The 26,399-nt window shown below is 42.8% G+C and overlaps 3 long non-coding RNA genes across 4 annotated transcripts; 1 reads left to right on the top strand and 2 right to left on the bottom strand.

The window, feature by feature from the left end:
- Nucleotides 1-380: 380 nt before the first annotated feature.
- LOC123503196 lies at nt 381-10,770 on the top strand. The gene is made up of 5 exons (XR_006674364.1): nt 381-750; nt 3,322-3,579; nt 5,080-5,233; nt 8,455-8,533; nt 9,363-10,770. It is a non-coding gene; the product is annotated as an uncharacterized LOC123503196 (long non-coding RNA).
- Nucleotides 10,771-11,078: 308 nt separating this feature from the next.
- Nucleotides 11,079-12,927, bottom strand: LOC123503195. The gene is made up of 2 exons (XR_006674363.1): nt 12,772-12,927; nt 11,079-11,583 (listed from the first exon to the last, which is right to left on the bottom strand). It is a non-coding gene; the product is annotated as an uncharacterized LOC123503195 (long non-coding RNA).
- A 4,535-nt stretch (nt 12,928-17,462) lies between these two features.
- On the bottom strand, nt 17,463-22,935 carry LOC123503194. 2 transcript variants are annotated; one of them, XR_006674361.1, is made up of 5 exons: nt 22,873-22,935; nt 20,031-20,078; nt 19,251-19,255; nt 18,092-18,157; nt 17,463-17,753 (listed from the first exon to the last, which is right to left on the bottom strand). It is a non-coding gene; the product is annotated as an uncharacterized LOC123503194 (long non-coding RNA). The 2 variants fall into 2 exon arrangements; XR_006674362.1 differs by having other exon boundaries at nt 20,031-20,075; nt 22,873-22,914.
- Nucleotides 22,936-26,399: the final 3,464 nt, after the last annotated feature.

Genomic DNA, 26,399 nt, shown 5'->3' with positions numbered 1-26,399 from the left:
TGTGAGTGTGGAGCAGCGTCATAAGAGAGTACATATGGGTAGCACATATGAGTACATATGTGCAGACTTTAGCTAGAGGGTGAGCGAGGTGTTGGTTGCTCGTGTTTATGAAACTGTCAGAGCTTAATGGAAGGGACGCTGAGCTAGGCCTCCATGATGGAGGATATGTGACCCCGGAGGTCATGGGGAGATAAGAGTGTGTGTGTATGGGTGAGGGGACTGGCCAGCCCTGGGATAATTGTCATACGGTACCGTGTAAATAAATGCATGCATGTGTGAATTGCTTGTAGCCAGCATTGTTAGGGGTATATTGGTAATTAGCGGTTAAGGTAGATAGCGTTACCTAATAAGCTGAAATAGACACGTAAGGACATTGCCTGGCAGGTGTGACGGCACAGGAGGCGTGGTTTGTGGGACACTGTGTGGCACCGATGAGGACAGAGGACAGGAGTGTGTAGCGAGAGACCTCGAGGGAACAAGTCGTACTCTGGTTACCAGTCAGAGAGTGAACGAGAGACAGAGAGACAGTGAAGTGCCTGACGAACTAACAAAGTGTTACGCATACTTTGTTGCCCCCCCCCACACACACAGATCCGCACATGGACAAGAACACTGTATTTGTTCATTTTTGTCAAAACCTGAAACAATAATGATCCGTCACAGTTTCCCATTCACGTATACATATTTACGCTCGATTTACTAGCAACATTTCAAGTTTTCTAACGTCCAACTCTGCAACTCTACATACAGGTGAATACATAACGTCCTTTATTACTTATGTGTCCCGGATCTGAGAGAACGCAGGGGTGCAGGAGGATTCGTCTGTACTGAGTGCTTTTCTGACGTGATCTGTACTTGTACTCGTATAAAATGGGAGAAACCAGAGCTCGAGGTGTGACACCTCTCTTACTGAAGACTAGAGAGTATCTGTTCCTTCGAGGCAGCTGTCGCTAGGTTGGCAGCACACCATATGTGTTACATTGCTCTATTTTCTGTGGAGTCATCAGAAATCCTGTGACTTTATCTCTCTACGCACAGCATCATCAACTTTTGCATGTAAACAACCCCTCACTACCACTCTGTAGCAAAACTCGCATCTTCACTACTTTAAATTGTTCTAACTAACTTAGTTCTTTCGTACTGTAATCAATTCTTCTAATGACCTTAGTGACCAATCTCCCCCCAGCAGCCTCACAGATCATTCCTTCTCCTTTGTTACCGTCTTTTGCGGTAACACTCCATTTCATCAAGTTCGGGTGAAAGGTTGCAGAGAAGCAAATAGTGCGTTTTTTTTTTTTTTTTTTTTTTTTTTTTTTTTCAGACTTCATTTTTCAGTCAATTGCTTTGAAAAAATCACCATAGAAACTTTGTACATATACGCAACTTTTGTGGGAGTAGTTTTTCAAATTTTTGTTTTGTCTGAAAAAAAGTAAAACGTTTCTAAAAAAGTATTGTTCTCCGTGTCTGTATCTCGTTTTCAGGTTAGGTTAGGTCTGTCGCTAATGAAACTATTTGCCGAATGTTCCTATTTTGTGCCGCTCTAATCTTTTCATCTTGTTTTGTCTTCTTTTGTGTTTTATTGAGTTCCTTTTTAAAAAAGGATTTGGGACGCAAGAAGTTAATTTGTCGTCACTGGGGTAGATGGACTGTAAAGCCTTTTTTATATTATATGGAAACTATTCTTGTTACATCCAATGCATATTATTATTCTTTTAATTATGAGTTCTTTCATCGTGATGACTTCAAGTTTTCAAATTTTGAAAAAAGGAGTTGGGGCGCAACAGCTAAATATTCAGCAGTTGGGGCACATCAACCACCAATGAAGTAGATTCACCCCAACTTCTGGGGCGAATGGACTTAGGGTGCATCGTCATTGGGGTGGATGGTCTGTAAAGCCTTCAAGCGCACAGGTTCGAATCCTGTCCACGGTCTGAGTGTAGCTAGAGCCCTTTGAAAATAGAGGCGAGGAGTTATTAATGTTATCTTTAGCCTTGAATAATAAGAGTAAAATGTATTGGATATATGAAGCAAATATGAATTTAAAATGACTCAAATGTGGTGAATATCATCTTATTCAAGAGCTAGAAGTGGACGAGGGAAATTTGGACAGTACTCCACTTAACGAACAGGATACTAATGAAATACCGCGGTATTTCATTAGTAATTCACTATCACTCAGTGCTACGGAGTCCAGGTTATCCTCATGGCATGAGCGTATATGAATACTAAGATATGATATCTATTATAGCAGGCAATAGAGGAGTGGAAACATAAATTTAATATCGTGGTGAAAGCAACACGCAAGCTAAAAGGGTCACAAGAAGAAGAAGAAGAAGCGGCCGAGTCACCGTGAGTCTCTGCCTCGTCTGTGGCTGATCTCATCTCTGCTTTATTTTCTGGTATTCCATGTAAGATTTCACTTTATGCATTACAAAACACTCTTTTCTTGGAGGCAAGTTTTGTAAAAAGCTAATAGAAATGTTGTTTTGTGAACATAAATGCATATATCAGACAGTAACACTACCTCAAGAGGTGGTGTTACCAGCAACCTCAGAGCAACCTGATAGCAACCTCGTCACCGTCCCTCCAAGCATTCATGGATACCATTTCGCGGTAGGTGGTTGGTCTTACGTTGTTAAAGAATCTTGGATCCAGCTCCAGGAGTGCTAGAGACAGAGGTGGGGAGCCAGCCAATCACAGCAAAGATGCTGCGTTGGGTCCCTCACCCGGCAAATTCAAACCCAGAAAATTCACTAAAACAGATGTGGTTGTACGTTATGTGGACTTTTTGGTCTAACTTTATATAGTACGTTAAACCGGAAATTTGTCAGATGAACGTTCGTTAAGCGGAGTATTACTGTATTTCAGACTGACTCCAGCTCAGTTCTCTGAAGTTCTATCATTCAATGAACAAGAGAGAGAGAGAGAGAGAAGGTTGAGCGGTATAAGATGACGAGTAATAGTAATAACTAATAAACATCTTGCTATCAAGTTTGCCCACCTTTTTCTTAGGTGTTAGCTGTTTTCTATTCTGTCATAAATAAAATATGTAAGTGTTGCATTCCTCTTGTTTTATTTCGTATGATTAATGATAACAGCTGGCACTTTCCTCGAGTCATGTTAATGTTTACTATAGTACACATCTTTCAGCCTGCCTGTCGTTATCATGATTGGGCCAGACACCGTCCAAAAAGTGTTTATCCTGGTTGTAGTTTGGCCATATTACATTTTTCCTCGGTCTCAGCCTGTGTATTTCTAGGGTAGCTTATATTTATCCAGCTGCTCGCTGTGGTATTAATAAATCTTGTGTTTCCCTTTCAGAGCTGATGCACATTGCTATAAAGTGAGGACTTGATTGCAACTCAGGCTCTACCCTTGGGAAAACTGGCAATTTTATCCCACATCTGGACTTAGCAAGTCCAGGCTGCACTAGAAGAAGAAAATGAAGAAAGCGTCTGGCTCTAGCAGCTTCGTCTGACTCCGCCCAACCGTCCATTGACACCATTGAGCCAGCTCTGTCGTGTTTTATGCCTTTCTCACCGTCTCAGCTGTCAAGCAGCCCCCTGGCTCGCCTCATAGGTAAATGAGAGACTGATTACTTCTCAGGCTCCTCAAGTAACAAGCGTCATGACAGATACAAGACAGGAAGTTAGGAAAAGATAAGTTTGTGTTCCTGCCAACTGTGTTTGCATTGTGTCTCTTCACTTTGTTTGTTTGGCTTATGTTTCCTCGTGTTTGTAAACGGAGCTCTACCTTTTATTTGAGGGAAAAACTGACCAAGGGCAACATAGACAAATAAAACGATCCATTTAGTTGTCAGTCCCCTTACTCCTAGAGGGTTAGCCTCCTCCCACCAAAAAAAAAAAAAAAAAAAAAAAAAGGATGTGTCTTGAAACCTTCCTCCTAAATTAAGTCATGTGGGTAAACGTTTGATATCTGTCCTTCTCAGTAGCGCATGACACACTGCATGTTGTGGCGTTACACACAACTACTTAGTACCTAGTGTGTACTTGTATGCTGTCTGCTTCACATTTAGTAGGTTGACTAGCAAGTTTTTTTTTTTCCTTCCTTCCCTGCATGGTGGGCTATTACTGACTCCTATTGATGCTTTTTGAAAAGAGCACATCGCACCAAAAACAGAGTTATAATATAAAGTTTATTTTTAGGGTTAGGTTAACTTAGATTAAGTTTGTCTTGGTTGAGTTGGTCAGTGGAACCAAAATACACCAAATTTTGCATTTGCTCAGAAGGTCTAATGTGACAAATAGCCATATTTGGCAAACAAAGGGCCTCTTGTCAATATTTACCACAAGATAGCAAGAGATGCAACATTCCAGCAGTGAGAAAGTGGCTGAAGACAGTCAATCAGAGGAGAGGAGTTGATAAGACGAAAAGTTTTTGATTCCACCCTATCTAATAAAACTGAGTGGAATCACCCCATACATGTGATGGATATTCCATACATGGGTGGATAAGACAGATAAGAAGAACCTTGTACAGATTTAGCAGTCAGGAGTGTAAGAAAAACTGGCAAAAATGCCTCAGAATGCCTAACTTCATAGAAGCTGTTTTAGCATGAGATGAGATGTGAAGCTTCCAGTTTAGATTATAAGTAAAGGATAGACCAATCACAAATGATAAACTAAGCTATCGTTCATCTCCCCCAGAAGATAAACCTAATATCTTGTAACCTAACCTAACCTAACTCTCCATAAGTTAATTATACTATGAATATCTGCCCTGTTATTTTCTTGTATCAGGACAGTCACCAACACAAAACACCAACAAACTGATGGTACAATACTAGAGAACTACCACTGCCTCAAAATTTCAGTTGTTTTTGCCCTAAATTGTTATTGTTCTTGTTATATCCTTTATTACCATTTGACACCAAAACATTACAAAGATGACCAAAATAGAATATCTGAAAAAATAATAGATGTGATAATTCTTTTTTTAATTCTCTCTCTCTCTCTCTCTCTCTCTCTCTCTCTCTCTCTCTCTCTCTCTCTCTCTCTCTCTCTCTCTCTCTCTCTCTCTCTCTCTCTCTCTCTCTCTCTCTCTCTCTCTTTTTTTCAGGTTTTTAGTGATGGGATTTGGAGTGGAGCATGGAAGCAAGGATTGACGACGGGGAGGCAGGCTGGATGATCTCCGCAGCCAGCCTGATAGTATCTGCACCCCTCCACTCTCCCTTACTTCCACCAAGGGAGGCAGTGCACCACATCTCACGCAGGTAAGGTTGTGTGTGTGTGTATTTACCTAATTGTATTTACCTAATTGTAACATACGGGAAAAGAGCTATGCTCGTGTTGTCCCGTCTCCATATCTATTAATGTCCAGCTTTTTCTTAAAATCATGAATATTCCTTGCGTTGACCACTTCCACGTCTAAACTATTCCATGCTTCCACCCTTCTATGAGGGAAGCTATATTTTTCACATCTCTCCTATAAGTGGCCATTTTAGTTTTTCCCATGCCCTCTCGACATTCTTCCATTCCACATACACAGATCTTCCCTATCCATTTTTCCATGCCAATCATCACTCTGTATATTGCTATCAGGTCTCCCCTTTCTCTTCTGTTTTCCAGGGTTGGAAGTTGCATTCTTTTCAGTCTGTCTTCATAAGTCAAATCTCTTAAGTCAGGCACCATTTTCGTTGCAGCCCTCTGTACTTTCTCTAGTTTCCTTATGTGTTTCTTTAAGTTCGGAGCCCACTGTATTGTTGCATATTCAAGCCTCGGTCTTATCATTGCAGTAATTATTTTCTTCATCATTTCTTCATCTAGATATACGAACGCCACTCTTATGTTCCTCAATAAGTTCAATACTTCTCCAATTATTTTGTTTATATGTCTCTCTGGCGATAGGTCATTGGTAATTGTCACCCCAAGGTCTTTTTCTTCATGACTGGTTTTATGTCTTCATTTCCTATCTTGTACATACTCCTGATTCTTCTTTCACTCTTGCCAAACTCTATTTTCTTGCATTTTGTCGTGTTGAACTCCATTTGCCATGTACAGCTCCATTTCCATATTCTGTCCAAGTCTTCCTGGAGTAGTTCGCAATCTTTGTCACATCTCACTTTTCGTAACAATTTTGCATCGTCTGCAAATAGGCTCACATAACTGGACACCCCATCCACCATGTCATTTATGTAGACTGCGAACATTACTGGTGCCAACACTGATCCCTGTGGAACTCCACTCTCCACCAATCCCCATTCTGATGGTCTGTCCTTAATTATTGTTCTCATTTCTCTTCCTACCAAAAGTCTTCCATCCATTTTAGTAAACTGCCATGCACTCCTCCTACCATTTCAAGTTTCCAGATCAGTCTCTGGTGTGGTACCTTATCAAAGGCCTTTTTTAAATCCAGATATATTCCATCAGCCCAACCATCTCTTTCCTGTATTACATCTATCACCCTCGAATAGTAACATATCAGGTTTGTCGTGCATGAACGCCCTTTCCTAAAACCAAATTGACACTCACAAAGTATGTCATTTTCTCCAAGAAGTCTGTCCATCTAGTCTTCACCACCCTCTCACACATCTTAGCTACCACACTTGTAAGTGACACTGGTCTATAGTTCAATGGGTCTCTCTTGTTACCTGATTTATAGATTGGGACAATGTTAGCTCTTTTCCAGTCTTGGGGCACTACGCCTTCCCTTAATGAGGCATCAATTACTTCACAAACTTTTTCTGCCAATTGCTCCCTGCATTCTCTTAAAATCCATCCTGATACCCCATCAGGTCCCACAGCTTTTCTCACTTCTAAACTCCCCATCATGTTCTTGATCTCCTCCACCGTTACTTGAAACTCCTTCATAATCCCTTTCTGTTCCATTACCAGTGGTTTGTCAAAAGCAGTCTCCTTTGTGAATACCTTCCGAAAGCATCCATTCATAGCCTCTGCCATTTCCCTGGGATCTTCACTGTATACTCCATTTACTTCTAAACTTTCAATACTTTCTCTATTTTTGATGTTGTTGTTCACATGTCTGTAAAAAAAGCCTTGGTTGGTCTTTACATTTATCAATTATATCCTTTTCTTGTTTCTTTCTTCTCTTCTAATCAACACATATTCATTTCTTGCTCTTTTGTAACTTTCCCACTGCTTAATCCGTCTTTTCCTTCTCCACCTCTTCCATGCATCCTCTTTTCTTGTTCTAGCCTTTTCACATCTATCGTTAAACCAGTCCTGCTTTCCAACTTCTCTATGTTGTCTTATTGGTACAAATTTTTCTCACCTTCTTTGTATATTTTTATAAATTCCTTCCACTTTTCATTTGCTCCTTAGCACTCTTGAATTTCATCCAATTTGTCTCTTGAAAGAATTTCTTTAGGTTTCCAAAATCTGTCTTGGCATAATTCCATCTTCCCACTTTATATTCTTCATTTCTTCTAGATTTCTCTTCGTCTATCACCTTGAACTCCAAAACTGCATGATCACTCTTTGCTAAAGGGCACTCCACCCTCATCTCCTCAATGACCATTGGCTCTGTACTAAAGACCAAGTCCAGTCTTGACGATGCTCCCTCTCCTCCAAACCTAGTATCTTCTTTGACCCACTGAGTTAACACATTTTCCATTGCCAGTGTCAATAGTGTATTTCCCATGTTGTCTCTGATCCTTCCATTGACCAGTCCTCCCAACACACCTCTTTACAATTAAAATCTCCCATCATTATAGTTCGTTCACAGCCACCCAACATTTCTTCCAGACATGTTCCTGTATCACTTATCATTTCTTCATATTCCTGTACTGACCATGCATTTGTCTTAGGTGGTACGTACACCACTATGTAGTGCCTCTTTTTCCTTCATTAGTTTCTGCTCTGATCTTTAGCACTTCTGCCTTTCCCATACCTTTTTCACTTGATCCACCTTTATATCTTTTTAACCAGCAACATCACTCCTCCTCCCATCTTACCTACTCTATTTCTTTTCCAAACGTTATATTTCCCTTCTCCAACCTTCATCAGGTCTTCTCCCTCTCTCAGTTTTGTTTCAGTAAGACCCACAATATCTGGGTTCTTGTCCCTCAAGTAATCGTTGAGTTCTAAAATCCCCGATATCACTCCATTTATGTTGGAATACATTACATTTCGCTCATATGTGTGTGTGTGTGTGTGTGTGTGTGTGTGTGTGTGTGTGTGTGCAGTGAAACAGTTCATGAAGTTTTTTCATGAAGAAAAGATTAAATGATTGAATTGCAAGATGTACAGAATCTCAATTTTTCTCTGAACTTTGTCTGTCAAAGTTAATTATGATCACTCTGTGTGTTATTGATTTCTTTGTGGAGGCATCTCTTTCAGAGAAGGAAGGAAAGATGAGTGGCTGACTTTTATTTGTTTGTTAGGCATTGGTGAGTGCAGTTTGTGTGTGTTTTTGAGTGGTGGTGTTTATATTGGTAAGGAGGGATGAGGGGCTGACTTTGCGTTTCCCCAACAGGATGTGCTGCACCAGTGGCATGGTGTTGAGGGAAGTGCCTCTTTGTATTCCTGTCCAGCACTTTATTAAATACATGAAGGTGCTCCAGAGTTTATTTTAACATTGTTGCCCATTTTTCTCACCCCTCCAACTGCTAACTCTGTACAAGGGCCTTATTTTCATATGAAGTACTCTTCACATGTTTGGGGTGTCCCACTCACACAGTATTGTTAGATAGGGTGGAATAAAAATATTTTCGTCTCATCAACTCCCCTCCTATGACTGACTGTCTTCAGCCTCTTTCTCACTGCTGAAATGTTGCATCTCTTTTTATCTTATCGCTATTTTCATGCTAACTGCTCTACTGATCTTGCAAACTGCATGCCTCTCCTCCTGCAGCTCACTGCACAAGGCTTTCTTCTTCCTCTCATCTCTATTATGTCCAGACTCTCTAATACAAGAGTTAACCAGTCTTCTCAAATCATTCAGACCTTTCTGTGGTAAACTCTGGAACTCTCTGCATGCTTCTGTATTTCCATCTTCCAATGTCTTTTAAGAGGGAGGTTTCAAGACATTTGTCCATCTTTGTGCTAATTCTGTATGAATCTTTTAGTGAACTTGCAATTCAAGTGTTTTATTTATTTATTTATTTATTTATTTTATTTTATTTTATTTATTTTATTTTATTTTATTTTTTCATTTTTTCCCATTTTTTTCATTTTTTCCCATTTTTTTCATTTTTTCATTTTTTCCTTGGCTAGTTTCCTTCTTGTATGAAAAAAAAAAACAACTGGTTTTCCTTGTTTGGGTTTTTTATATACCTTTCTGTACCACAAATGTGATTACAAGTGAGCAGTTTTCACAATTTAAGATTGATAAGATGACATGAAGGTAATGAACTTTTGTTGACTCCTTTGTTTTTGTTGCAGGCTTTTGGAGGTCCAGCGGCACACTGCACAATGCTTTTTTAAACATGTGTGCTAAGTACAAGATTGAGAGTGGCAAGGATGGACGATGCTTCAACATTCACAGCATCATTGGTTCAGGCTTTCTTTTTATATGGAAAGTAGTGCACACAGTTTTAACCGAAGGATTATATGTCATCATTTATATTTATAGATTTCATGACCTAACATTGTGTTGATCTTAGTGCATCAAATCACTTCATTACATGTAAGCATATATTTAGCTACAAGGAGTAACAGTTTATGAGATTTGTAATGTATAAAAAGTGACTTGTAAGAGATTTTGCATTGTGAAGGTTTGTTTGAAGGTCTGTTTATTGGCATGATCTAGTAGTATCAGTCTTCACAGTCCAGATTGTACAGAGATGAACCATTGTCCATTGCATTTCCTGCAGATGGAGTTTCAGTCAACACTGCAAGGGGTGTGTGTGTGTGCAGCTTTTCGGGCAAGTGTGCTGGTCACAAAATGGTGCATTTTAGACAGAAGTCCCTCTATGACAGGTTCTAACCTTGTGACTCGTCATAAGTGCTCAGTCTGTTGTAGCAAAACTCTTGTCAACATGGTGGGAACTTGGCTGTATGTACCATAGCATGATCCCCGACAACTTTTAATATTGACTAATGATAAATATCTGTAATGATGACTAAATAATGTCCTTCTTTGATGCAGTAATTTACCATTATAGATAACTGTTGAGAGGGGTGTGATCAGTCCTCCCAAACTCAAACAAACAATGCCCTGCGTGGCCTGTTTGTGTAATGTGTCAGGCTGTTGGGCATAATCTTTTTGTTTGCCATGTTTCTTTTGTTTGGATACACAGTCTTCTAACTACTCCCAAAGTTGTAGTATGTCAAAATAATTTAATTTGTAGAAAATTATGTCAAGGACCTATTTTGACTAGTCATGAGCCTAAAGACCAATGGTGGAATGATGATTAGGCATTCAGTGAGACCTGAGGCTGACTGTAGAATGGAGCCCCAGAATGATGGTCTGTGTTTTGTATATTTATGGTGACAATATAGTGTTGCAAGGGACAACAGGCTGTCTTAGAGCAATGCTATTGTGAAATGCTTAAATTTTTTTAAGAGTTGATAGCACCTCCTAGACTTTTGCAATGAAAATGGTCTCAAAATACGTTTAGAACTTGTAGTTTCTAATAAGATGTGCAATGAAACTTAAGAAGTTTCTAACAAGATGTGCAATGAAACTTAAGAACTCTTATGTTAAAAAAATTATATTAGACAAATGTATGTGGATGGTGATGAAAGGTGGAATGGGGTAGACTTGTCCATACAGGGATTGCTGCCATGTATGTGCAGGCTTCATAGTAATGATTGATCTTGGAACTTATCAAAGTTGTGAAAATGTTGATTGACTAAAAGGGAAGGGAGACTCTTCTTTGTATTTTTTAACCCAAATATACATCTGCAATTTCTCCGGAGACACTTCGGAGTATTTATGACTTAAGACAGTTTTTGGGGCAGTTTTGCATTTTGGGTTGCATTTTGGACAGTTTTTGGGGCAGTTTTGCATTTTGGGGCAGTTTTGCAGGTATTTTTCAGTTTTTGGGGCAGTTTTGCAGGTATTTCAGTATTTTTTTGCCCGATTACTTACTCAATTGGTCCAAAGTAAAGTAATCAGGCTTTCAGTTTTCAATTTGTAGGATTTACAGCTTCAGAGAAAGATTTTTGAAAAGTGAAAGTATACAATTTGATACTGTGGGGCTTGCTTGGTAGGGTTGGGTTAGATACACTTACGAGGCGAGGCCATTTTATGAGGTCAGGTTAGGCTTTTTGTAAATATTCCTTAAAAAAAAAAATCAAAATCAATATGAATTGATTAATCATGATTTATTCTTAAGTATAACACCAGTTGTGTGGGTCCATCATTGAAGGAATAATAACATTACACTTGTGTGTGTACAATTCACATTAGATGGAAGGAATAACAACATTACAATAGAGTGACTGGCAACCTGTATTGGTTAGGTTAAGTTACATGCAGCAAGGCAGCGTGTCTGTCTTCCATCCCTGGATGACGCCGTGTTCAGTTCAGCTGGTGCGAGGCAGTGTGTCCTCCGTCCCATATTATCAGGGAAAGGGCAGCGAGGCAGCATGTCCTCCCTCCTTGGATGACACCCCGTATTATCAGGGAAAGCGGAGCGAGGCAGTGTGTCCTCCCTCTCTGGAGTGAGGGAGAGAAAGATAATGAATGCTAGTTAAATGTGAGAAAAGTGTGATTCAGTCCCTTAGAGAGAAAGGTGTGGAAGGTGGTCGTGAATGGTACAGATTCCTGAGGGATGAGGGGATGCCTGACAGTGAGAATGTGGAGAGCCTGAAGGTGAATGGGGCAGTGGTGACTGATAAGGAAGAAATGAGAAGGGCAATAAGAGTTTTGGGAAGAGATTGGAGGTGTAGGCGAGGTCTTTGATGTGGATGAAGGACGTGTGACACTTGAGAGAAAGGATGCAGATGAGTTGAATGAAAGGATCAGCAGGGAGGAGGTGGAGAAATGTGTGAAGCAGAAGAATGGGAGGGCAGCAGGGCCGGATGAGATACCTTATGAATTGTACAAAAATGGAGGAGAGGTTGTGATTGATAGGATGACCGAGTTGTTTAACCAGGTGTGGGAGGAGGAGAGTGCCGAGAATGTGGAATGAATGCAGGGTGACTGCTGCATAAGGGAGGGAGCAAGAGTAAAGAGTTGAAAAACTACAGGCCGATTGTGTTAGTTAACACTGTAGGAAAAGTGTTCAGTGCAGTTTTGAATGAAAGATTGTGTAAATGGATTGACAGAGATGGAGTGTTAGGTGAAGAGCAGAATGGTTTCCATGTGGACAGGAGAGCTGAAGACAATATGTTTGTGGTGAATGAATTGATTGAGAGAAAGAAGAAAGATGGTAGCAAGTTATACTTAGGTTTTCTAGACAGAGAAAGCATATGATAGGGTGAACAGAGAAATACTAGGTAGAGTGCTAGAAAAGATTGGGTTAAGTGCAAAGATAGTTAACATAGTGTGAAGTATGTATGTGGATACAAGAGCTAAGTATAAACTAGATGTAGAGACAGACTGGGTGAAGAGCGAAAGAGGAGTTAGGCAGGGTTGCATATCACCAACCCTCTTTAGCTTATATACAGAGGAACTGGCTGCTAGATTGAGGAGAATGAATGCAGATGATGTGGTAGTCATGAGTGAGTCAGCAGAAGAGCTTCAGAGTTTGCTTATGTTGTAGATGGGTATGGAAGAGACTTTGGAGTGAGGTTTAGCAGTGAAAAGAGCAAGGTAATGGTTGTGAATGGGTCAGAGGATGAGAGGAACTCGGTGTGGAGACTAGGTGAGAACGAGATGCAACAGACAGATGAATACAAGTACCTGGGGGATGTGGATCAGTCCGGTTGGCTGCGTGAAGACAAAGAATGAGAAGATAAGCATGGCGAGTCAGTGGGTAGGTCGGCTAGGAAGTGCAGCAAGGATGAGAGAGTAAATATGACGTGCTGCGAGAAGTCTGGAAGAGCGTGGCTGTTCCGAGCATCATGTATGATATGGATGTGATTGCATGGAATGAAAGTGTACTAGAAAAGTTAGAAATAGGGCAGAATAGAGTTGCAAGAATGGCACTTAATGCACCTAGATATGCAGCAGTAGAGGCTCTTAGGGGAGACATATGGGTTGGAGCACTTTTAGAGAAAGGTATGTAAAAGCAACCCTACGGTATAAGGCTAGGTTAGAGCGAATGAATGATGCTAGAATAGTGAGAAAAGTGTTTGTGGAATGTCAGGAGCAAGTGGGGGGAAAAAGTGTCAGGATGGTGGTGAAGAGTGGTCTAATAGCTAGTTGGGCTTTTCAGCAGGTAGAAGGAAGGCACTTAAAGAAGGACTAGATTATGATTGTTAGAAATGGAGAGGGTAGAGAATGGGGTGTAAGGAAGTGGAGGAGTGAGTAACTGGAGGAATAGGATTGAGCAAAAGAGTACCCTGGGATGGTATAGAGAGAAAGAGGCCCCAATGTATGAAAAGTGGTATGATGGAAGCCTGGGTGGGGAACTTTTCTTCCGAGCTAGGGCACCGTGTATGGATGTGAATGCAAGGAATTATAGATGGTCTGAGTCCCGCAGCAAAGTGTGCCAGATGTGTGACGTGGGAGAGGATGAGACGGTGGAGCATGTGGTGCTGGAGTGGGTGAAATATGCCAGAGACAGGTATGAGATGATGCAAGTGGTGCTGAAGGGGCTGGGGCATGACACAGTGGAGAGGACAGGAAGGGAATGGATGGTGGTGCTGCTGGGACTCTGTGGGGAGACGAATGAAAGGAAGATTGAGGCTGTAAAGAGTTCCTGGAGAGAATGTGGCGTGCTAGATACAGGAACTAGTGGTGTGAAAGATGGTGATTGCCCCCTTTATTGTTTGTTTTTTTTGTTTTTGTTTTTTTCCTTCAGGCACTGCCGATACAAAGGCCTGACTCAGAAATTCTGCATCACCTGTAGCATCAACATCAAGATCATGACCGTGTTATCAGGGAAAATGACAATAGAGTGGATGAAGGAGAAAAAAGGCAAGCCGAGCTTCATCGACATGGACGGCGTGGTAGACCGGTTCAGCTTGTGCGAGAAGGACGGCGTGCACCTGAACGACCCATGGACTGCCAGGATGGGTCGACAGCTGTGTGAGTGGTGAGGGCGAGGTCACTGCAGCCGATGGACCAGTGACGGGAGACGACAAAAACACGCCAGGAAGAAGACACCAGCCAGGCAAGTGAGTGTGTGAGGATTGGATGCATGAATGTGAGAGGATGGGGTGTGGGTAAGTTTGAGGATATTTCCAGGGAGCTCCAGGAATGGAAGTTTGACATAGTCGGGCTTACAGAGACGCACCTGAGAGGTGAGGTACAAACGGAAGATGAGAGTTTGCTATGATTGGGAAGGGACGTAAGACTCAGGAGACACAGGGAGGAGGCGTAGCCTTTCTCTATAGGAAAGAAAGTGGACTGAAAGTAGAGGAGCTTGGTGTGGGAACGTGTGAGAGCATTGAAGATGTGTTGGCAGTGAGAGTGGAGTGCCCAGATGGTCGGGGCAGAGTGGAGAAGATGGTTCTGGTGGTGGTGTACATGACTGTCATGGGTGAAAGAGCTGAGAGGGAGAACAGGAAGAAGTATGACATTGAAGAGAGTTGAGAGAACATGGAGGGGAGAGTGTGCTGGTGATGGGTGATATGAATGCACATGTAGGAATTCTGGGAGAACGTGTGAACAGGAATGGTGAGATGCTTGGGGATTTTGGGGATGAAATGGAGTTAAGAGAATCTGAATGTAACTTTGGCTGAGGGACGTGTGACGGAGTGCAAGGGAGCAGGAGTCAGCGATAGACTATATGCTGGTGAATGGAAGAAATTGTGTCACACATGTGGATAGATGAGGATGGTATGGTGGATAATGTGTCTGATCACAATATGCTGGTTGTGGAGTGCCTGTTGCATGGTAGGAAAGAAATGAAAGTGGTGAGTAAGAAGAGAAAGTGGAGACAGATGTAGGGTGGGAAAACTTCCAGGTGGACCTGAGTGCAAGAAGCTGGGATGATGGAGGTGTACATGATGTGAGAGACTGGTAGAGGTTGTGCGGAGTGCTGCAGAGAGCAAGATAGGGTATGTGAGAGTAGGAAGAAGAAAGAAAGTACATAAACCATGGTGGAATGATGAAATCAGAGAGGCTAGAAAGGAGCGAAAGAGAAGGAGTAGACAATGTAGGTGGCTGAGGAAAAAGAGGCATGAAAGTGATGACAGAATGCATGGGAAATGTATGTACAGCAGCAGAGAGTGACAAAGCGAATGATAGTGAAGGCCAAAGTAAAGTGTGAAAGGAGTGTGATTGAATCTTTAAGAGAGAAAGGCATGGAAGGTGGCCGTGAATGGTACAAGTTCTTGAGAGGTGAGAATATGGCAGACAGTGTTGGAGTGGAGAGTTTGAAGGTGAATGGTGAAGTTGTAACAGAGAAGGAAGGAATGAGAGAGGCAATCAGACAGTTCTGGGAAGAAGTGGGTGGTGTAGGTGAGGTGTTTGGTGCGAGAGAAGGATGTGCGACACTGGAGAGAAGGAATGCAGATGAACTGGATGAAAGGATAAGCAGGGAGGAGGGAGAAGTGTGTGAAAAGGCAGAAGAATGGGAAGGCAGCAGGGCCGGACGAAATACCATATGAGCTGTATAAAAATGGAGGTGGTGATGTGAATGACAGGATGACTGAGCTTTTTAACCAGGTGTGGGAGGAGGAGAGGGTGCCAAGAATGTGGAATGAGTGCAGGGTGACTCTGCTGCATAAGGGCAGACACAAGAGTAAGAAAGAGTTGAAAAATTATAGGCTGATCGCGTTCGTCAATGCAGTAGGCAAAGTGTTCAGTGCGGTGTTGAATGCCAGATTGAAAGAGCTGGAGTATTAGGTGAGGAGCAGAATGGTTTCCGTGCGGACAGGAGAGCGGAGGATAACATGTTTGTGGTGAATGAAATGATTGAGAAAAAAAAGAGGGATGGAGGTAAATTGTATTTGGGTTTCCTGGATATAGAGAAAGCTTATGATAGGGTGAATAGAGAAATGCTAGGTAGAGTCCTAGAAAAGATTGGGTTGAGTGCCAAGATAGTCAACATAGTGTGTAGCATGTATGTTGATACCAGAGCTAAGTACAGTTTAGGAGATATAGAAACAGACTGGGTGAGGAGTGAGAGGAGTTAGGCAAGGATGTATTTTGTCACCAACCCTTTTCAGCCTGTACACAGAGGAGTTAGCAGCCAGAATGAGAAGGATGAATGCAGGAGTGAGTGTGGGGAATGATAAGATAGGTGTGCTTCTTTATGCAGATGATGTAGTGGTTATGAGTGAGTCAGCACAGGTGCTGCAAAGTCTGCTGGATGTGGTTGATGGGTATGGAAGAGATTTTGGAGTTAGGTTTAGTAGTGAGAAGAGTAAGGTGATGATTGTGAATAGGTCGGAGGATGAATGTAATGCAGCATGGAGGTTGGGAGAGAACGAGTTGAAGCAGGCACAAAAATACAAGTACTTAGGGCTGTGGATGAGTCCGAATGGGTGTGAAAAGTCAAAGAATGAAAAAATAAGCTTGGTGAACCAGTGGGTGGGCCGTTTAAAAAATGAGAGCAAATAAGTATGACGTGCTGAGAGAAGTGTGGAAGAGTGTGGCTGTCCCCAGTATAATGTATGGTATGGATGTGATTGCATGGAACGAGAGTGAAATTGACAAGTTAGAAGTGGGGCAGTGTAGAGTAGCTAGGCTGGCACTGAATGCACCGAGGTACACGGCAGTAGAAGCCTTAAGAGGGGATGAAGCTCTTTTAGGGAAAGACTTATAAAAGCGACACTTAGGTACAAGATTAGGCTTGAGAGAATGGATGATGCAAGAATATCAAGGAAGGTGTATCTGTGGAGTGAAAGTGGAAGCAAATGGAGGAAAAGGTGTATGAGAATTACAGAGAGGAATGGTCTACAGGTTGAGTGGGCAGTGAGAATGGCTGGGGTGAATCAGAATGAGCTGGAATGGGTCGTGACAAAAGGAGGCAGAGTGGGAACAGAATGGGATGTGAGGAAGTGGAAGAGTGAGATAGACAGATGTGAAGAGTATGGGACTGAAGGAGTGGAGGAATGGGATGGAACGAAAGACTACTCTGGAATGGTACAAGGTGAAAGAGGCCCCGATGTATGAGAGGTGGTACGATGGAAGCCTGGGTGGTGATCTCTTCAGAGCTAGGGTACAGTGTATGGATGTGAATGCAAGGAGTTACAGGTGGTCCGAGTCCCGCAGCAAAGTGTGCCAGATGTGTGACTCGGGAGAGGACGAGACGGTGGAGCATGTGATGCTGGAGTGGGTGAAGTATGCCAGAGACAGGTATGAGATGATGTAAGTGGTGTTGACCGAGTTAGGGCATAATAGGAACGAAAGAGTGGAAAAGACGGGGAGGAGTGGATGGTGGTGTTGCTGGGACTGAGTAGAGAAACGAATGAAAGGATGATTGAGGCGGTGAAGACGTTTCTGGAGAGAATGTGGCGTTTCCTTTTTTTTTTTTTTTTTTTTTTTTTTTTTTGTCGTCTACAGGAGCTGCCGATCCAAAGGCCCGGCTCAGGAGTGATCCCGAGTCGCCTATAGTATCAATATCAAGATCAAGGAAAGCGCAGCGAGGCAGGTGTCCTCCCTCCTTGGATGATGCCTGGTGTTGTCAGGTCAGACTAGTGCGAGTTAGGATCCAATTCCTCCATGGAAGGTGCATTGAGTTTTGAGTCTTGCACTAGTTTGAGTCTTCCAGTGCAAGAGGAGTCAGTTTCCTGCCGCAGGTTTGGTTCTCCCTTCAGTAGTGGCAGGATCTGTAACAAATAGCATTTACCTTGACACTTTAATCATGAACAACCTTGTCCTCAACTGCAGGGCAGGTGTGGTGTGGTGTGTGTGGTGCGCTCTTAAATAGTTAGTGGATTCCATTTTGCCCAAACCTCACTTCATAAAAAAAAAAAAAAATTACCGGCATTCCTCATTCTCTTCTGATCACGAAACTTACAATTTTGCTTCTATCACCCTCGTTATGTTACCTTTAACACCGTTATATTACCTCGTTATGTTAAAGGACCTTTAACATCAAGACCGAACAATTCCCGATATCCTATACACTCCTCCAATGAAGGAGTTTAAACTGCCCAGCCCCTACCTGTGCCGGACCACACGCCTCCGCGGTCTGCGTCCTCTTTTGAGGAGAACGACCTGGAGATGGACTCTACAGCTGTCTCTTCTTTTTCTAAAGCTGAACTCTTCGCTCATACCTTTGCTACCAACTCAACTCTAGATGGCTCTACAGCTGTCTCTTCTTTTTCTAAAGCTGAACTCTTCGCTCAAACCTTTGCTACCAACTCAACTTTGGATGATTCTGGGCATATTCCTCCTACTCCTCCACCCTCTGACTACTTCATCCCTAAAATTAAAATTCTTTATAAAGACGTTTTCCTGGCCCTCTCTGGCCTTGATTCTCGGAAGGCTTACGGTCCGGATGGAGTCCCTCCTGTTGTTCTCAAAAACTGTGCTTCCGAACTCGCTCACTGCCTGGTCAAACTCTTTCATCTGTGTCTCTACTTCTATTTATCCTTCTTGCTGGAAGTTTGCTCACATTCAACCTGTCCCTAAAAAGGTGACCACTCCAATCCTTCTAACTACCGCCCTATAGCTTTGATTTCCTGCCTTTCTAAAGCCTTTGAGTCTATCCTTAATAGGAAGATAATGAGGCATCTATCAGCTCACAACCTTCTCTCTGATTGCCAGTATGGTTTCCGTAAAGGCAGATCTACTGGTGATCTTCTTACTTTCCTAACTGAATCTTGGTCATCCTCTTTTAGGGACTTCGGTGAAACCTTTGCTGTCGGCCTTGACATATCGAAAGCCTTCGATAGAGTCTGGCACAAATCTTTAATTTCTAAACTACCCTCCTACGGATTCTATCCTTCTCTCTGTACCTTCATCTCCAGTTTCCTTTCCGATCGTTCTATTGCTGCTGTAGTAGACGGTCACTGTTCTTCCCTAAAACTATCAACAGTGGTGTTCCACAGGGTTCTGTCCTATCACCCACTCTCTTTCTATTATTCATCAATGATCTCCTAAATCTGACTCAATGCCCTATCCACTCCTATGCTGATGATACCACCCTGCATTATTCAACAGCGTTCAACAGACGCCCAACCCAACAACAATTAAATGACTCAAGGCGAGATGCTATAGGACGCCTAACTTCTGATCTTTCACTTGTTTCTGATTGGGGCAGAGAAAACCTGGTTTTGTTCAATGCCTCAAAACTCAATTTCTACAACTATCTACTCGACATAACCTTCCAGACAACTATCCTCTCTTCTTCAATAACACTCAACTTCCCTCTCCTCTACATTAAACACACTCGGTCTATCCTTCACTAAAAATCTAAACTGGAAATTTCACATCTCTACTCTTGCTAAATCAGCTTCCAAGAAGTTAGGTGTCCTATGGCGTCTTCGTCCATTTTCTCTCCCTCCCAGCTGCTTGCTCTGTACAAGGGCCTTATCCGCCCGTGTATGGAGTATGGCTCTCATGTCTGGGGGATCCACACACAGCTTTACTAAACAAGGTGGAATCTAAAGCTTTTCGTCTTATCAACTCTTCTCCTCTAACTGACTGTCTTGATTCTTTAAGTCACCGCCGCAATGTTGCATCTTTATCTGTCTTCTACCGCTGTTTTCATGCTGTCTGCTCTTCTGAACTTGCTAACTGCATGCCTTCCCCTCCTGCGGCCTCGCTGCACAAGACTCTCTACTTCTTCTCATCCCTATTCTGTCCATCTTCCTAATGCAAGAGTTAACCAGTATCTTCACTCCTTCATTCCCTACACTGGTAAACTCTGGAACTCTCTACCTGTGTCTGTATTTCCACCTGCCTATGACTTAAACTCTTTCAAAAGAGGAGTGTCAAGACACCTCTTACGTTAACTGGACCCTCCTTTTAGATTTTTGTTTTTTCTCTTTCTACTTTCCTCTTAACAGGGCCTGGCAACCAGCGGGATTTTTTTTTTCCAACACTTTGTTTGCCTTTGGCCAGTGCCCTTGTAATGTAAAAAAAAAAAAAAAAAAAACATGTACTGGGTGGCCGGCATGACCCGACCTTCTTCCTTGTATACACTGCTGCAACAATAAAGTTACCAATCATCAATCAAGAAACATCCTTCACCTGCTTGTGACATTAAGTCCATGCCAAAACCAAGACCTTTCCTATGATATAGGGAAAATGATCTTCAGAGTGACTGGCCTCAAATTAAATGCAACTGAATATATTACCAAAGGACTTGTGCCGTGACGCTTCAGCACTAACACTCCGCCTCAACTTTACATTTAATGGTACACTGGTTCACACCACATACGAAACTGGGCCTGAAACATCACGACACCCAACAACTCATTAACAAATCGCAATATCCCACTAACTTTATAACCCCACCTGGTGTCACCCAGCCTGGGGCACCCACTCCCAACAACCTGGATTTACTCAAGGCGGGTCAAATTGACCTCAACAATGAGATTAGCCCCTACCCTACACCAATCTCTAACCGCATGTTTGTCACTAGGGTTTTCCTTCCCACACTTCCTCCTTGGTGAACAATCCATACGCGAGACTATTTCTGCCATTTCAGAGTTATACAATCAGTTACATTAACACTAAGAATGCACAGATATTTCTAATTTAAGATATCCGGTGAGAGGACGGATTCCGGCATGGGCAAAACTAAATTGTAAATGTGGCTGGCATGTTATAGACAACTGGGTAATCACAGACTGGTGTTCAGGCTCCCTCCGCCTCAAGTAAGAGCGAAGATGCCATGTAACGGCGATACACTGAAGTCAACGCGCTTGTAATTACAGAATACGCTTCAGGTAGCATTATCTACTGCTCGGATCGTTACACACGCACGCACGCGAGCGAGCGTGCGCGCGCACGCACGCACACACACACACACACACACACACACACACACACACCCGGTAGCTCAGTGGTTAGAGCGCTGGCTTCACAAGCCAGAGGACCGGGGTTCGATTCCCCGGCCGGGTGGAGATATTTGGATGTCTCCTTTCACGTGTAGGTGCTGTTCACCTAGCAGTGAGTAGGTACGGAATGTAAATCGAAGAGTTGTGACCTTGTTGTCCCGGTGTGTGCCTGGTCTCAGGCCTATCCGAAGATCGGAAACAATGAGCTCCGAGCTCATTCCGTAGGATAACGTCTGGCTGTCTCGTCAGAGACTGCAGCAGATCAAACAGTGAAACACACACGCACGCACTTGAATACGCTTCATGTAGCATTATCTACTATTCGGATCGTTACAAACACACACAAAACACACACACACAAACACACACACACACACAAACACACACACACACAAAACACACACACACACACACAACACACACACACAAAAACACACACACAAAAACACACACAAACAAACACACACAAACACAACACAAACACACACAAACAAACACACAAACAAACAAACAAAACAAACAAACACAAACACACACGCAAACAAACAAACGCAAACAAAACACAAACAAACACACAAACAAACACAATTATTATTATTACAAACACACAAACACACAAAAAAAACAAAAAAAAAAAAAAACACACAAACACACACACACGGCCCGGTAGCTCAGAGGTTAGAGCGCTGGCTTCACAAGCCAGATGACCGGGGTTCGATTCCCCGGCCGGGTGGAGATATTTGGGTGTGTCTCCTTTCACGTGTAGCCCCTGGTCACCTAGCAGTGAGTAGGTACGAAATGTAAATCGAGGAGTTGTGACCTTGTTGTCCCGGTGTGTGGTGTGTGCCTGGTCTCAGACCTATCCCAAGATCGGAAATAATGAGCTGAGCTCGTTCCGTAGGGTAACGTCTGGCTGTCTCGTCAGAGACTACAGCAGATCAAACAGTGAATTACACACAAGCACACACACACACCCGGTAGCTCAGTGGACACGCCCGGTAGCTCAGTGGTTAGAGCGCTGGCTTCACAAGCCAGAGGACCGGGGTTCGATTCCCCGGCCGGGTGGAGATATTTGGGTGTGTCTCCTTTCACGTGTAGCCCCTGTTCACCTAGCAGCGAGTAGATCCGGGATGTAAATCGAGGAGTTGTGACCTTGTCGTGGTGTGTGCCTGGTCTCAGGCCTATCCGAAGATCGGAAATAATGAGCTGAGCTCGTTCCGTAGGGTAACGTCTGGCTGTCTCGTCAGAGACTGCAGCAGATCAAACAGTCACACACACACACACACACACACACACTTGATATACAACTAAATCAGAACACGAGACACCAAGACGGAAATAGAAGAAACCCACGGAAAACCCTACACGTAGCTCATACCAAGGTTCGTGACAGCTTGGCCTACATCTGCGCCACCTCTCACTGAGGAGAGGGCGAGACACGCTAAAGGAGATCCAAGAGCCACTAAAAGCACCTTGCAGCCTTGCTATCAATGCACACCCAAGCCCTGTCGTGGATACGCCTACACCAGGTGTTGTGAGCAGCACCTTACAGCCTTGCACACCAAAGCCACGGAGTTCGTGAGCATGTGCTGCGCTCAACAAACCGGTTACGAGGCTCTTTCCATTAAAAGAACACCAACGCGTTTTTCATTACGGAATTGTAACTTGTAATGCGGATTAATTTTCATCAAATAGAAAACCGATGTTATAAACACAAAATTCCACGAAATGTCAGGCACCACTTCCTGTCCTCTAAAACATAATAGGGAACTTCCAAATACTCCTGTTCATGAGACACAGGCAAAAGTCCTTCACTAAACACACGTCATCACTGTACAGTGTCTAAAATGCCTGCCCGAAATACAACGCCACGCGAGGAACGACACCAGACCAACAGTGCACCAGCCAGACACAGTTCCTGTCGCACACGTCTTACCTGCACAACGTCTACAGAAGAAATCGTTCCAATGCCCCACACTGCTTTCCGCTTCACCTCCTCCTCCTACTGCCCCCCTCCTCCTCCCTCCCTTGTTTGCAGTAAAGACACTTATCAACTAACTAACCACTCTCGGTGAGCATCGTTCTATATAACCATTGTTACCTCTAGTATAAACCGGTGATAGCCCACGTAGGTTTCAAACCATCTCACTCACGTCACACATTCCTTTACTTATAACTTTATGTCTAGCCATTTATCTATGTCTATCTGACTATCTATCTATCTATCTATCTATCTGCCTATCTAACTTCATACACACACACACACACACACACACACACACACACACACACACATCCGCGTAGTGTAGTGGTTAGCACGCTCGACTCACAATCGAGAGGGCCCGGTTCGAGCCCCGGGAAGCGGCGAAGCAAATGGGCAAGCCTCTTAACGTGAGGCCCCTGTTCACCTAGCAGTAAATAGGTACGGGATGTAACTCGAGGGGTTGTGGCCTCGCTTTCCCGGTGTGTGTTGCGTGTGATGTGGTCTCAGTCCTACCCGAAGATCGGTCTATGAGCTCTGAGCTCGCTCCGTAATGGGGAAAACTGGCTGGGTGACCAGCAGGCAACCGAGGTGAATTACACACACACACACACACACACACACACACACACACACACACACATATATATATATATATATATATATATATATATATATATATATATATATATATATATATATATATATATATATATATAATTTTATTACTCATTACCATTATTACTATTGTTATTATTATTATTAATATTATTATTATTATTATTAATACCATCATTATTATCATTATTACAATTGTCATAGTTATTATCATCGTTTTCATTAACATTGTTAACATTATCATCATTACTATTATAATATTATTATTATCATTATTATTATTATAATAATAATAATAATAATATTATTATTATTATTATTATTATTATTATTATTATTATTATTACTACTATTAATTATTATTACTATTATTATTATCATCATCATCATCATCATCATCATTGTGAGGACATGGCACGTAGTTACGGAACATAATATATCCAATTGTCACAATACTGAAACGTCAAGACATAATCCTTTAACCAGCCAAACCCACGTATCCACATTTTGCTGCTCTAATTATGAAGCATGTAGGCCTACAGGCATGACGCGTAAATACTATTGCCAATGCTCATAACACTGAAATGAGGAAGTGATAGTTTGAACAGCTTGTTTCAGTGAGGCGGGGATGCCACCTGCCACCTGGGCCCTGCCACCAGTGTTAATGAACACAGACACACACCTAATTAATCCTCAAACAATTTCATGATGTACTTTTAGACAAGTGTGTTTTTTGACCACACAATTTGACGTCCTAGTTGTATTGACTATTCACCTGACCATCGCTTCACGTTTGGGAGGCACTGGTGACTGGTGACTGGTGACAAACTCTTGTCGTCCATTCGTTCAGTGCGCCCGGCAGTGCCATGTTAGTGGTGGAAGCGACGCCTTTCAACAATGATAACAATAACAAGAACAGTGCAAGTATGAATTAATTTTGTATAAATTGCACAATTAAGGTCACTTTTGACACACACACACACTGATAGTAATAATAATAGTGTTGCTCTCTAATATTACTAATGGTTACTCTTTATGTTGTAAAGTGTGAGGGTTAATTAAGACAGTAGCAGGGAGATTTTGGAGATGGAAGGATGGAATGATTGAAAAAAAAAATGATATCATTCCATGAGGCGAGTGAACGCTGCTATGCTACCTACATGCTCCACCGGAGAACTTTGAAAAAAAAAAAAAATGATATTCCATGAAGCGAGTGAACGCTGCTATGCTACCTACATGTTCCACCGGAGAACTTGCCACGGCACGACAGGGACTCCAACCCACGCTGCCTTAACCCACCGCACCACTCATACTCCCGTGTGTGTGTGTGTGTATTCACTGTTTGATCTGCTGCAGTCTCTGACGAGACAGCCAGACGTTACCCTACGGAACGAGCTCAGAGCTCATTATTTCCGATCTTGGGATAGGTCTGAGACCAGGCACACATCACACACCGGGACAACAAGGTCACAACTCCTTGATTTACATCCCGTACCTACTCACTGCTAGGTGAACAGGGGCTACACGTGAAAGGAGACACACCCAAATATCTCCACCCGGCCGGGGAATCGAACCCCGGTCCTCTGGCTTGTGAAGCCAGCGCTCTAACCACTGAGCTACCGGACCGTGTGTGTGTGTGTGTGTGTGTGTGTGTGTGTTTATTTATTTATTTATATTGGCAGGGTGACATCTTTCTCTTCGTTATCGTGTCCAGCTATGACTATTTGTCAAAGCAGAAAATATTAAATTGTATCAAGTTGTACAGCGAGTGTTGGCAACTCCCGTGGGATAAGAAACAAGGTGCTTAAAAGACAGGCTATAGTATTTCTCTCACTCCCTATTTCTATCGCCTGATATACGAGTGTTTCTGACAGTAAACCAGGGTGAAAAGATACTAAGTATACATTTTTCTATCTACGTATATACACATCTACTACCTTGTTATTTATAAACGAATTTATTGACTTACCTATCTGCTTACCTATCCATCAATCTGCTTGTTTATCCAACTGTCTATTTACGTATCTATCAACCTATCAAATTCCCCGCTTATCTATCTATCTTCACACAAGCATGTAAATACCACCACCACCATCACCACCATCACACTGCCAGTACCTGCACCTGCCCACCTTTGCCCTCATGAACGGCAGTGTGTCAGTGATAGGCGAGGGACACAACGGCTTTACCTACTGCATCGCCAACCTTCGCCTACCGTGTCGTGTCAACTGGACGGTCCCTGACGACACACACTTCTAGACCTACACGCCTCCGGACCCACGTAGCACAGGCGTGGGCGTGGGCGTGGGTGAAATACACGTGGTGTCAGGCGCTTATCCGATTCCCTTTGCCTTTGTCGTCTTCACTGGTTCTCTACACACTTGGCAGGTCGCTACACGTGCACACTCGCGTATGGCAACACGCGCCGGGCCACGCGCACCACACATCTCCTACGGTAACTTCTTAGCGCCCTCGTACCGCGCGGTGTTTTTTTTTTTTTTTTTTTTTTGTGTCAAGGACCGGCGCCGTCAGTCAACTACCCAATTAGCATTGTGTCAAGGACCGGCGCCGTCAGTCAACTACCCAATTAGCAGTTAGTCTGTCAGTCAGTCAGTCAACCAGTCACTCAGCCAGTCAACCAGTTAGCCAGCCAGTCAGTCAGTCAGTCACTTAGTCAGTCAGTTAGTCATTAATTAATTCCTTTAATCAGTCACTTAGTTAGTTAGTTAGTCAGTCAGTCAGTCAGTCAGTCAATCAATCAATCAATCAATCAATCAGTCAGTCGGTCAGCCAAATAGTCAGCCAGATACTCTGTCGATAATTCAGTCAGTCATTCAGTTAGCCAGTCAGTGAATCTCTCAGAC

The sequence above is a fragment of the Portunus trituberculatus genome, chromosome 13 (assembly GCF_017591435.1).
Source record: "Portunus trituberculatus isolate SZX2019 chromosome 13, ASM1759143v1, whole genome shotgun sequence".
Classification (NCBI taxonomy): Eukaryota; Metazoa; Arthropoda; class Malacostraca; order Decapoda; family Portunidae; genus Portunus; species Portunus trituberculatus.
The sequence above is the reverse complement of the archived record's forward strand: the minus strand, read 5'-3'. Positions and strand labels throughout refer to the sequence as shown.